Raw genomic sequence first — 11,188 nt, 5'->3', positions numbered from 1 at the left:
GTTCAAAGTTGTGCGCAAAAGCTGCTTGGAATAGGCTCACAACTTAATAGCATTGCAAGAAAGAGAAATAGCTCTGTGATACTTGAAGCAATGATATGTAAATTCATGTGCCTTGAAATCGCGGCAAATGGATGGAGATGGAGGAGGAATGCATCTGACACATGCACACAATAGTTTGGGGGTAAGCATGGCTCTTGTGTGCATGCCCAGACAAAACGGAAGTCATAGCATACATCGGTGCTTATTTTTCAGCACCTTAATATGAACCTCACAAATATTACTAGCACATGGAATTTTTGCAAGGCTCATATTTAGGTGCGGAAGAACAGGTGCAGATGTATGCTTTTACTATTGGTTTCGCTTGAACATGCACATTTGTTACTTCCCGTCTGCCTTTAAAACTTGCAGGAGCCTCCTTCTGTTTGTAAAAGAAAATAAACCAGCAGCTCAATATTAAACATCGACAAGAAATCCTCTCCTCAAAACCTTCAATGCTGCCCCTGACCTGACAAAACCTTTTCTGCATTAGAGGCCATCATTTCCTTCTGCACTTTGCCACACTTCCATCTGAGCATTACTGACCTCATTAACAAACATTCAGGTTAATTTCATCTTTACCACATCCATTAACACCTACACTCAAGCCCTCTGAGCATTTGACACACAATAAAATGCATGCAAACCAGTTTATGCTTGCAGTAGCTTTGAGCATCTGCCCCCTCAGGAAAGGGTTGGAAGCATAATTCTTCATGGGATTCTAAATGAGCTCTATGTCTATGAAAATGCTCTTTCTTGTGAAATTTCTCTCTATTCACAAGCATTCTTTTTTGCCTTGGGTGATATTTTCTTAGATGAGAGATGCTAAGCAAAGGTCCTGCCTATCTGGTGTCCAAAGAAATTGTGCCTACAATCTGAGTACGGATTCCTGGAGGCATAGTTTGAACATAGCTGGGGAGAGTTGAAGTGTACGCTCCGGTTTTATAAAATATGCATAGATATGCCAGGGGTGTAGCTAGACACCCAACTTTGAGTGGGCCTGGACCCAAGATGAGTGGGCAGAAGAACCCTTTCCTGTCCCACAGGTGATTTGGTCTCTCCTTGTCTCACCTGCATGCCATCTGCTATTTACAAGGTATGCAGGAGGGACAGTTGTTGGGAGTTTTCACCTGGTGGGGCTTGGGAATCCCTGCCAGCCATACCATAGGTGTGCTGCTACTGGGTGGGCCTGGGCACCAGTGTGTGGGGCATACACAGATAACAACCTTTGGGGGTATTATTGGAGAACCTGATACTTAGTATAGATTACTAAAAGAACAGCATTCTTGCCACATTCCAGCATTAGAAAATGTAGTGTCAGAAGCAAATGTTCCCTTTAATCTCTAAATCTGATCTCACAACACTCAAATAATAACAGAAATAACTCCACACCAAGGGTATTATAAAAATAGAGTATGCTTTATTTACAGTAGCCGCAAGAACAAATGGAATTGCAGGAGTCATGAAACAGAAATGGTCTTATCATGGAAATTGCCCTTAGTAAACGCATACAAATCCCTAAAATAGACTCCTAAAAGAGAGAGAGACAATCTAAACCCCTAGCACTGCACAAAGATATAACCTGATACAGATGTCCGCAGCTGGCAGATTGATCCTCAGATGGTCAGTCAGACGGACAACAGGGGCTGCATCTCAAATGAAATGTCAGCACAGCAGCCTCTGTATCAGATATGAGCCCTCTTTTTATATAGTAATCACAAGCTGCAGCTGGGTTAATGACGTGTATTCCAGCCTTGTGGGTGACCCACACATAACGTCAAGGGCCACAAGATTGTCTTACTAGTGCCATGTTCAAGGGGTCACCTTTACAATGAGCCTAGGTTTCATAAATAATATGCAGTTTTGCCAGCTACAGCATCTCTCTGGTTGCAAGACGTATGAGGAGAGACTTGCTGACCTGAACATGTATACCCTGGAGGAAAGGAGAAACAGGGGTGATATGATACAGACGTTCAAATATTTGAAAGGCATTAATCCGCAAACGAACCTTTTCAGGAGATGGGAAGGCGGTAGAAATAGAGGGCATGAAATGAGATTGAAGGGGCTCAGACTCAAGAAAAATGTCAGGAAGTATTTTTTCATGGAGAGAGTGGTGGATGCTTGGAATGCCCTCCCGCGGGAGGTGGTGGAGATGAATATGGTAACGGAATTCAAAAATGTGTGAGATAAACACATTTTTAAAGGAATCCTGTTCAGAAGGAATGGATCCTTAGAAGCTTAGCGGAGATTGGGTGGCAGAGCCGGTGGGGGGAGGTGGGGCTAGTGGTTGGAAGGCGGGGCTAGTGCTGGGCAGACTTCTACGGTCTGTGCCCTGAAAATGACAGATACAAATCAAAGTCAGGTATACACATAAAGTAGCACATATGAGTTTATCTTGTTGGGCAGACTGGATGGACCATACAGGTCTTTCTCTGCTGTCATCTACTATGTTACTATGTAAGAGAGATTCCAAGAATCCTTGACTGCTGTGACCATGATGTCAGTGCTGATGACAATGTTGTTATTCTGGTACATTGGTACCCATGGCAGCATTCTTTGTCTGTATGCAAGGCTGAGGCTCATTAAACAACAGGCTTTAGCAGTGAAAGAAGAAATAAGTCTGAGTCTGCATTTTAAAGTCAAATTGTTAATGCTAGACAGTGCCATGTATTATAACAGTGCCATGTATTATAATCCCATACACCTTTGTTACATAGGAACATATAGTGCTGTATATAGTGCTTTACAGTGCTTGCTTTGCTCCTGCAAGTAGTAAACTCAAAAGCAGGGGGAACAATAACCCATTAACACCCTAATTCTATATATGGTGCTCAAAATTGCACCGGCAAATATGAGAGCATACCCAATTTGCATGAGTAATTTAATTGATAAACAGCCAATTAGAGCTGATAATTGGGTGCAAATAATCAATTATTGGCACTAATTGGCATTAATTAAAATTTACATGCACACGTTTAGGTGCCAGGATTCACATGTAAATTTTCTGTGTGGATCTTTAAAGGAGGTGTGGCTATGGGAGGAGCATGGGCGGATCAGGGGCATTCCTGGAATTTACATGCAGTTTAATAGAATAAGGGAGATCTATGCCTGATTTAGGTGTGAGAATTAATTTGGGCACAGATCCCAATGCCAAACATTATTTTATAAATGGCACCCATCTCTAAGTGCCATTTATATAATAGCACTTAGCGCCAATTTTTATAGAATTGAGTCCTAAATATCTAGAGCAAACAAACTAAGAAAAAACTTTAATATAAAACCAGATGTTAAACAAACAGAACAGTTCACAGCATCAACTTGTATGCTAAATCAGAATAACAAATATTACATAATTCAAATATAAAAATAATAATGAATAATGAATGCAATATAAAATACATAAATAAATAAATAATATACAATATTTTGGAAATCAAGCATGTATCTTTTGCCCTGTGGTGTATATTCATTCAGGTTTCAGTAAACAATTGGGTTCTTTTACCAAGCCGTGCTAAAAAGTAGCTGGCGCTGTTGTCAGCGCATAGATTTTCCATGTGCTGCAACCACTTTTAGTGTGGAGGTAAAATTCCCACTTTCCATTCTTGTTTTGTAATGGCCATGTGCAAATTGCCTAATTAGCATGTGCCCATTACCTTAGGAGCCCTGCACTAATTGGGCAGTGTGTGGTAATGTACCCACGTTACTTTAGTGCAGGGCACACCTACTCTCTGCCCTAGACACGCCTCCCATGCCAAAAAGCAATGAATATTTTTTAACGTGGGAGTAGTGCTCAATGATGGACAAACTAATGTGGGACGCCTAATTGTGTCCCACGATAGTGTTCGTTGACTTTGCAGTAGGCACATGCTAGTGCCTACCGTGGCTTAGTAAAAGGGCCCCAATGTGCCACAAAATATATCAAACATCCAACAAATCTATGAAAGAATACCAAGAATGTAATAAAAATAATAATAAAATAGTATGTGACATACTATACATCTTTAAAAAAATTGCTACCATTTCACGAATATACTTTTGCTGATTATAATAGGGCACTTGCTTGTACTGTTAAAAACTAGCCATAACAGTAAAACAGTTAATTCATAATTATAATGCCACTATGTTACTGTGGCAAAACAGCAGCCAGGAGAATACCAAGCACAGGTACTGAAGGGAACCACAGACAGCATCCCATAGAATCTTTAAAAGCAATACCACACCAGAAAGCCTTTAAAAAGTCTTAAAATAATTTGTTGCTATTGGATTTGTTGCCATTGGGTTTATTGGGTTGTTGTTCCCCTTGCTTTTGTGTTTACTTGAATTGTGAGTACAGTGGGATTATCCTCTGTTTAGGGTCCTTTTACTATGATGTTGTAAAACGTGGCCTTAGCACATGCTTATGTGAGTCATTCCAATGCATTAAGGCCATTTTTACCACATGGGTAAAATAGATGATTTTCCTATTTCCAGCATTAATGGACATGCACTGATTTTTCCATTATTGTGTGAGCCCTTAACTACATGAATTTTGTAGGTGGTGTGAAGGTGTATTTTCAAAGCATTTAGACTTACAAAGTTACGTGGAGGGGCATTTTCGATATAACATCTAAGTCGAACTTTGAATATTTTGTGCTAAATGTCCCACATCCAAATAGCAAATGTAACCATTTTTGAAAAAAGAAAAACATCTACCTTTTTTTTTTAAATACCATTTTGATCAAGGTTTTGTGCTTTGTGCGTTTATCTTTTTAGGACATTTTTTTAAAAAAATGCACAAGTTAAAAATGCACAAAATCATGCTATTCGGATGTAGGAGGGGCCATCATTTTTAACAAATTGGTCCCCCAGCATCCCAGGAGAGCAGTGGGGCACCCTAGGAGGCACTGCTGTGGACTTCATATAAATGCTCCCAGGTAACCATCTCACTGCTGCTCCCTTATTTTGTCTGCTGAGTCCTCTAAAACCCATCCAAAACCCCCAACTATACACCACTATAATAGCCCTTATGGATGAATGTGGCACCTATATGTGGATACAGTGGGATTTTAGTGAGTTTTGGAGGGTTCACAGTTTCCACCATAACTGTTATACGTAGGGGCAGTGGTGTGCTGGAGCCAGCTCACACTGGCTCGTACGAGCCATTTGTTAATTTTTTAAGAATTTTGGGAGCCGGTTGTTAAAGAAGGCAGCAGTGCTGGGAGCCAGAACTAAGGTAGTGAGTAGAAGAGAGCTGACCAAGGTGGTTAGATTGAGACAACTGAAGCCCATGAGGTTAGTTTCCCTTTTCCTCTCCTCCACACACCCGTCATCCCCATTACCCAAACAAAGCAAGCAAATCTGAGCACCTCTATCCACGTTGTCCTTCTTTATTTTTGGTGGCTTTTTTCTTTGACCTTGCTTATATTTCAACATGCTGAATTGTGCAGCATACGGATGTATAGAGAAGAAGTGTTGGTTTCATCGGTTAGAGTAGTAATTAGTTCAAAATCGTAATCATTGTGTCATTTGGAGGGGCTGGTTATAGGGACTCACTGTATTCACCTAGTAAAGGTCCACCAAAACAGACTTTATGAGTTTCAGGAGTTTAACAATCAGACTTACTATTTATAAGTACAGTTTAAAAAAATCATTAATTAGTTTGAGACCTGGGAGCATTTAACATCTTTTTTTCCTGTTCCTACATCAAAAGAAAAAGATGGCATGTGGGAACATGCTCCTTTTGTTTTGAGGATTGTAGTGGTATATTATAAAAACACACTTGCCTTTTTTTTTTACTATTATTCTCAGAGAAGATATTGAATAATGAGGGAAGGGTTTCTTTCATGCAGAACTGTCCAAAGTCAGTCTAAATATGCCAGTGTTGGCCAGTTCAGCACAATATTAGCTGCCAAGTTTATACAATGTTAATTATATTCAATGGAAAATAAATCTGTTGGCTCAGGTTGCTTGCTATGTGAAATTTCCATCACTGTTTTATTATTCCTACTAAGTATTACATATTAAGGGCATTTGTTTTAAACTTTGTTTTAATTTGTTTATGCAGTCCTTACATACACATGGTTTTGCTTTTTAAACACAAAGTGAATCCTAAGAGTGGTTGAATAATTAGGTACAAACTATGTTTCTGACTTTACTTGTTTTGGACTGCTTTGGGTCCTGCTAATCTGTACATCTGCTATCTGGAAATTTGGAAATGAGAAAATAATAATCGTTTTGAATGTATTATGTACATGTCAGTTTTTGAATGTGCATCTGCCAGAACTAGTTTTAGACATGGTTGGAGCCCACAAGAAAAAACCTCACTCACTGGCTTTCAATCTCCAGAATAGCGGTGGTAAAGCTCCAGCTTTGAGATGGGATACCCTTGGCGTCTCTGAACTCCTTTACCTTTGCTGGTAGGATACCAAGCCCCACTAGCCAAATAAATGGACTACTGCTGCTCCCCACTGTTTGTTTCTGGCTCTGAACATAATGCCAGGACTTCTTGCGCAAGTATGCATGAGAATTCCTGGCATGCTGCTCAAAGCCAGAAACAGGCAGAAGGGAGTGGCAGTAGTCCATTTATTTGGCTGGTGGGGCTCAGCATCCCTGCCAGCAAAGGTAAGCCTAGCTCTTTCAATATGTGTTGCTCTCTTAGTCCAACTCACCCCCCCCCCCCAATTGCAGGCTGGTTATGCCCAAAAAGAAAGCCTATTGTTAAAAATTTCCCAGCACACCACTGGGTGGGGGGAGGCCTGGGTCCACTTGTCTACAGTACACTGCACCCACCACGAGACTGCTCCAAGGACCTGCATGCTGGGTAATGAACCTGGTTACAACATCTGAGGCTGTCATAGAGGCTGGTGAATAATATTTTTATTTACATTTTTGAGGGGAGTAAATGGGAGTCATCCCTGAATCTCTTCAGTGGTTATCTGGTCATTTAGGGCACCTTTTTGTGTATTATTTGTTAGAAAAACAGGTCTAGACCAAAATGTTAAAGTTTTCACCATAGACATTTTGGTGTTGTTCCATTATGGCTGTAAAACGTCCAAGTGCTCTCAATATGCCCCCCCCCCCTTGTGATTTGGATGTACTGCAGACGAATTACATAGATAAATATCTACAAAATAGGTTTGAAAATACCAATTTGGACGTTTTGAGAAGAAATTCATCCAAATGCTGCTTTATGACACTTTTTGGATGTTTTTCTCTTTCAAAAGTGAGCCCATAGTAACCTATGGAACTTTGTAAATCTAAGTGCTTTGAAAATGAGCCCCAAAGTCTCATGCACTAACCATGTGCTAATCAGTTTGTGTATGGCAATGTAGCCGCAGTAACCAATTAGCGCAGAACATGCCTACTGATCATCCCCCCCCCCCAAACCCGCCCTAACACTAAAAAATAAAACCTATTTTTTAGCCTGTGGTTTGTGCATGCACATGGACACATTACCACAGATTCAGTGTCCCCTGTGGTATGTCATTTAACACTGCAGTAAAGCATGAGTGCTTACCTAAGCTTAGTAAAAGGGCTCCTTTGTTTATTATTTATTCTGACCTCAGTGCCAAAATCTTTGTTTTAACTGCTTGACAACCCTTCCAAAAATGCTTGGAACAGTTAACAAAGGGTGTTTTTTCCCTTACCACTTGTTAATTTGACTATTATTTTATCCTAACTGCAAATCAGCACATCTTAGTAAATAGGGGCATTGATAAACTTTAGTGCATAGATTCCTTGGTAGGATTCATTCAATTTCTCATTATTGTAGTCAGGTTTCTGAAATGTACCTAGGTTGAAGTAAACGCCATAGAAATACTTCTTGCTTTGGTCAGTCATAAAGGAGCCATCAACAATAGTTGTGCCACTGGACAGAATATTTAAAAAAAAGAAAAGTAAGTTGACTTTTTGTTCTATGTACTTGCAAAAATGCATTAAACTTTATATTGTTAATGTATCAAGAGACAATTTTTTGGATAGTATAAAATGTAAGTAATTATGCGATTCATACTAGGAAGAGTTTTTCAAGCAGTGTTCTCTGATGAATACAGCAGGAAGAAATGGTATACTCTTTTTTTTAACTATAGCAGTAGTTAACACAAAATAGATGTACAAAATATATGTTAGATTAAATATTGTTAGGCTTTGGAGGTATCTAGAAATTACAGCTTATCTGAACTAATTTAGCTTTTTTGCTTTTTAATTGGATGGGGAACTAGGCATTTTTCTATCATATATCTTTGCCAGCAGAACACCAAGTACAGTACAAAGATAGGGTAGGAAGGGTGGTGATTTTAATTATCTATGTAAATTAAGCTATGTGCTAAAGCCCTCTAATTGAAACACATTGTTTAAACTTTATTGTTTGTTTATTAGTATAAACAGCAGCTCAATTAAATTATGCCTTGATGACTGGCCATTCTCACAATTTTTTTTCAAAAACAAATCAAGGCACAATGATAATTGCAGTACATAAGCATGGGAACCAGTGTACAAGCTCATGTTTCTCAAACCATATCTCAGATTCTAATTTGTTTTGTTCATTGATTGTTGATGTCATTTGTGGATGTCAAGCTATTTGCTGATTAGATTTTATTACTAGAAAAGTTAAGTTGCTAATAGTTTTGACTGTAACAGAGTTAATACTTTATTATGGTAGGATTTAATATATTTTTTTAATTTCGGGAGTGAAGGACCCCTGACTTGTAAATGGTACATCATTCACTTGTAAAAGAAGGCACATTCTTCAATCCCCAGTGCCTTTAATAGTTCTATCTATGCTGCATTTTCAACTGGAAAAAGAATAAAATGGGTGAGAGAGAATAGTGAATCGGCTGAATGAAGATACATTATTAACTCACAAGACAAAGCTGAGAGATGATCGTAAAACCATAGTACAGAATGCATTGTCACAAATCCTGTTAGATATTCCGCAGTGAGGTCTGTTGACACTAGGCCCTTTGCACTGAGTTTCTCAGCAGCCAGAATCGTCATTAAAAAGAAAGTAGTAAATGCATTAGTCCTGTAAGTCCTGGCTTTAGGTCTTCTGGTGCCCCAGGCAGGCCAGGATAGGACAAATCATCAAATAACCAGAGCTGTCAATGGAAGTCCAAGCCTTGAATGACATGGTTGGCCTATTAAGGTCTCCATCCAATGATTCATCCATAAGATAATAGCCATCTAAATGCATCAGACTTGAAGCCACTATAGCCAAGGTGTAAGTGCTGGTGCCCACTCTTGGTAAAGCAGGAAGGTGCTCCCTGTGTCTGGTATTCTAGGTGGTCACCTAATTCTATTGACATTGGCTCTTGTATTCTTCTAGTTCAAGCTGGTCATCTTCTCCCAAAGTTAAATAAAAGCACATTGTATACATTGCATTTGTTTTTGTCTTCAAAATGTTTGTAAAGCCTGGTGTTCCATTAACTGATATATACATTAATACAGACTGTTTCCAAGCAGAGCTCTAGATAGAATGAATGTATGCATTTATGACCTTGTCATTAAATTCATTTTTAATGTATTGTGTATTGGCTTCCCAGGCTAAGCTATATCTGCTGCCACTGTATAGTAGAAGGAGATCTATTTCAACTACTTTTCTAGGCACTGTGTGGGACATATTATTGATGTAATACTGAAGTATAAATTCCTTTGCCTAGTGTTCATTTTCTTTAGTCCTCCTTTGACATGACATGGCTCAAGGGCTGGTGTGTCTGAGCTTTGGGAGTGGATTGAGGACTATGCTTCAGAGGTTCTAAAGGAAGTTTCAAGTTTATTCATATCTTGTTATACTGTATATCAAGATGCCATCTAGGCAGTTTACAATACTAAGGGGCCCTTTTACTAAGCTGCATTAGACACTTACGCATGCCTAATTCAGCAAAACAAAATGGAGTACTGCAGGCTGCAGTCAGGCACTGTGTACACTAGCTGCACACTAAAATATGTTTCAAATATTTTGAGAGGGTGTGTCAGGGATGGAGATTGGGCATTCCTGTGCTAACCAGTTAGCACATCTATATTACCACAAGCTAACTTGTTAGTGCACGGATTACGTAGGAGCCTTTATTGCCTACAAAATGGGTGACAGTAACTGCTCACAAGGTAATTTTTAAAAATAACATGTGCTAATGACAGTGTATGGCCATTAACGCAAACAAAATTAGAAAAAAGGCATTTTTACAGCTATGGTAAAAAAATAGCCATAGCAGATGGGGAAAGACCTACCTAAGGGCATGCTAAGGCCACTTTTTACCACAGCTTAGTGAAAGGACCCCTAAAAGAAGAAAATTTCTAGATAGAATAAAACTCAAGAAGGGAAAAAGATCAGAATTCCAGAAAAAAGTTCTGAGAAAAGGATAGTGAAAAGATGAATCCCAAGCCTTCACAGTCTCGTTCCAGATCCACCAAAGGAAAGATACTAAGGGGACATTTTAGATAGTGCTTCTAAGTCAGACTTTGGATTTTTTTATGCTAAATGTACCAAATACAAATAGGAAATATACCCATTTTCGAAAAAAGAAAAATGTCTACTTTTTTTTTTATAAATACTGTTTTGAACAAGGTTTTGTGCTTTCTGCGTTTATCTTTTTAGGTCATTGTAAAAAAAAAATGCACAAGTTAAAAATGCACAAAATCAAGCCATTGGGATATAGGAGGAGCCAGCATTCTTAGTAGACTGGCCACACAGACTACGACTACTACTACTTAACATTTCTAGAGCGCTACTAGGGTTACGCAGCTCTGTACAGTTTAACAAAGAAGAACAGTCCCTGCTCAAAGGAGCTTACAATCTAAAGGAGACATCTTAGGAGAGCAATGGGGCAAACTAGGACTTCATTTAAATGCTCCCAGCTACACATCTCACCGTTGCTACTTATCTTGTCTACTGAGCCCTCTAAAACCCACTACCCCCAACAGTACACCACTACAGTATCCCTTATAGGTGAAGGAGGCACCTATATGTAGATACAGTGAGTTTCTGGTGATCTTTGGAGGGCTCACAGTTTCCCGTACAAATGAAACTGGTAAGAGGAAGTATTGGTTTGGGCCCACTTTTCTACAGTATACTGCACCCACCACTACACTACTCCAGGGACCTAGATGCTGCTTCAGTAGACCTGGCTATAACATCTGAGGCTGTCATAGAGGCTGGTGAGTAATATTTTTATTCACA

The 11,188-nt window shown here is 39.3% G+C and overlaps 1 long non-coding RNA gene across 1 annotated transcript; it reads left to right on the top strand.

Moving 5' to 3' along the window:
- Window positions 1–2,870: 2,870 nt before the first annotated feature.
- Window positions 2,871–10,775, top strand: LOC115476537. Its single transcript, XR_003943191.1, has 3 exons — window positions 2,871–2,953; window positions 3,990–3,992; window positions 10,764–10,775. It is a non-coding gene; the product is annotated as an uncharacterized LOC115476537 (long non-coding RNA).
- The last annotated feature ends 413 nt before the right edge of the window (window positions 10,776–11,188 follow it).

The sequence above is a fragment of the Microcaecilia unicolor genome, chromosome 8 (genome assembly GCF_901765095.1).
Source record: "Microcaecilia unicolor chromosome 8, aMicUni1.1, whole genome shotgun sequence".
Lineage (NCBI taxonomy): Eukaryota > Metazoa > Chordata > Amphibia > Gymnophiona > Siphonopidae > Microcaecilia > Microcaecilia unicolor.
This window is presented reverse-complemented; position numbering and strand designations above follow the sequence as displayed.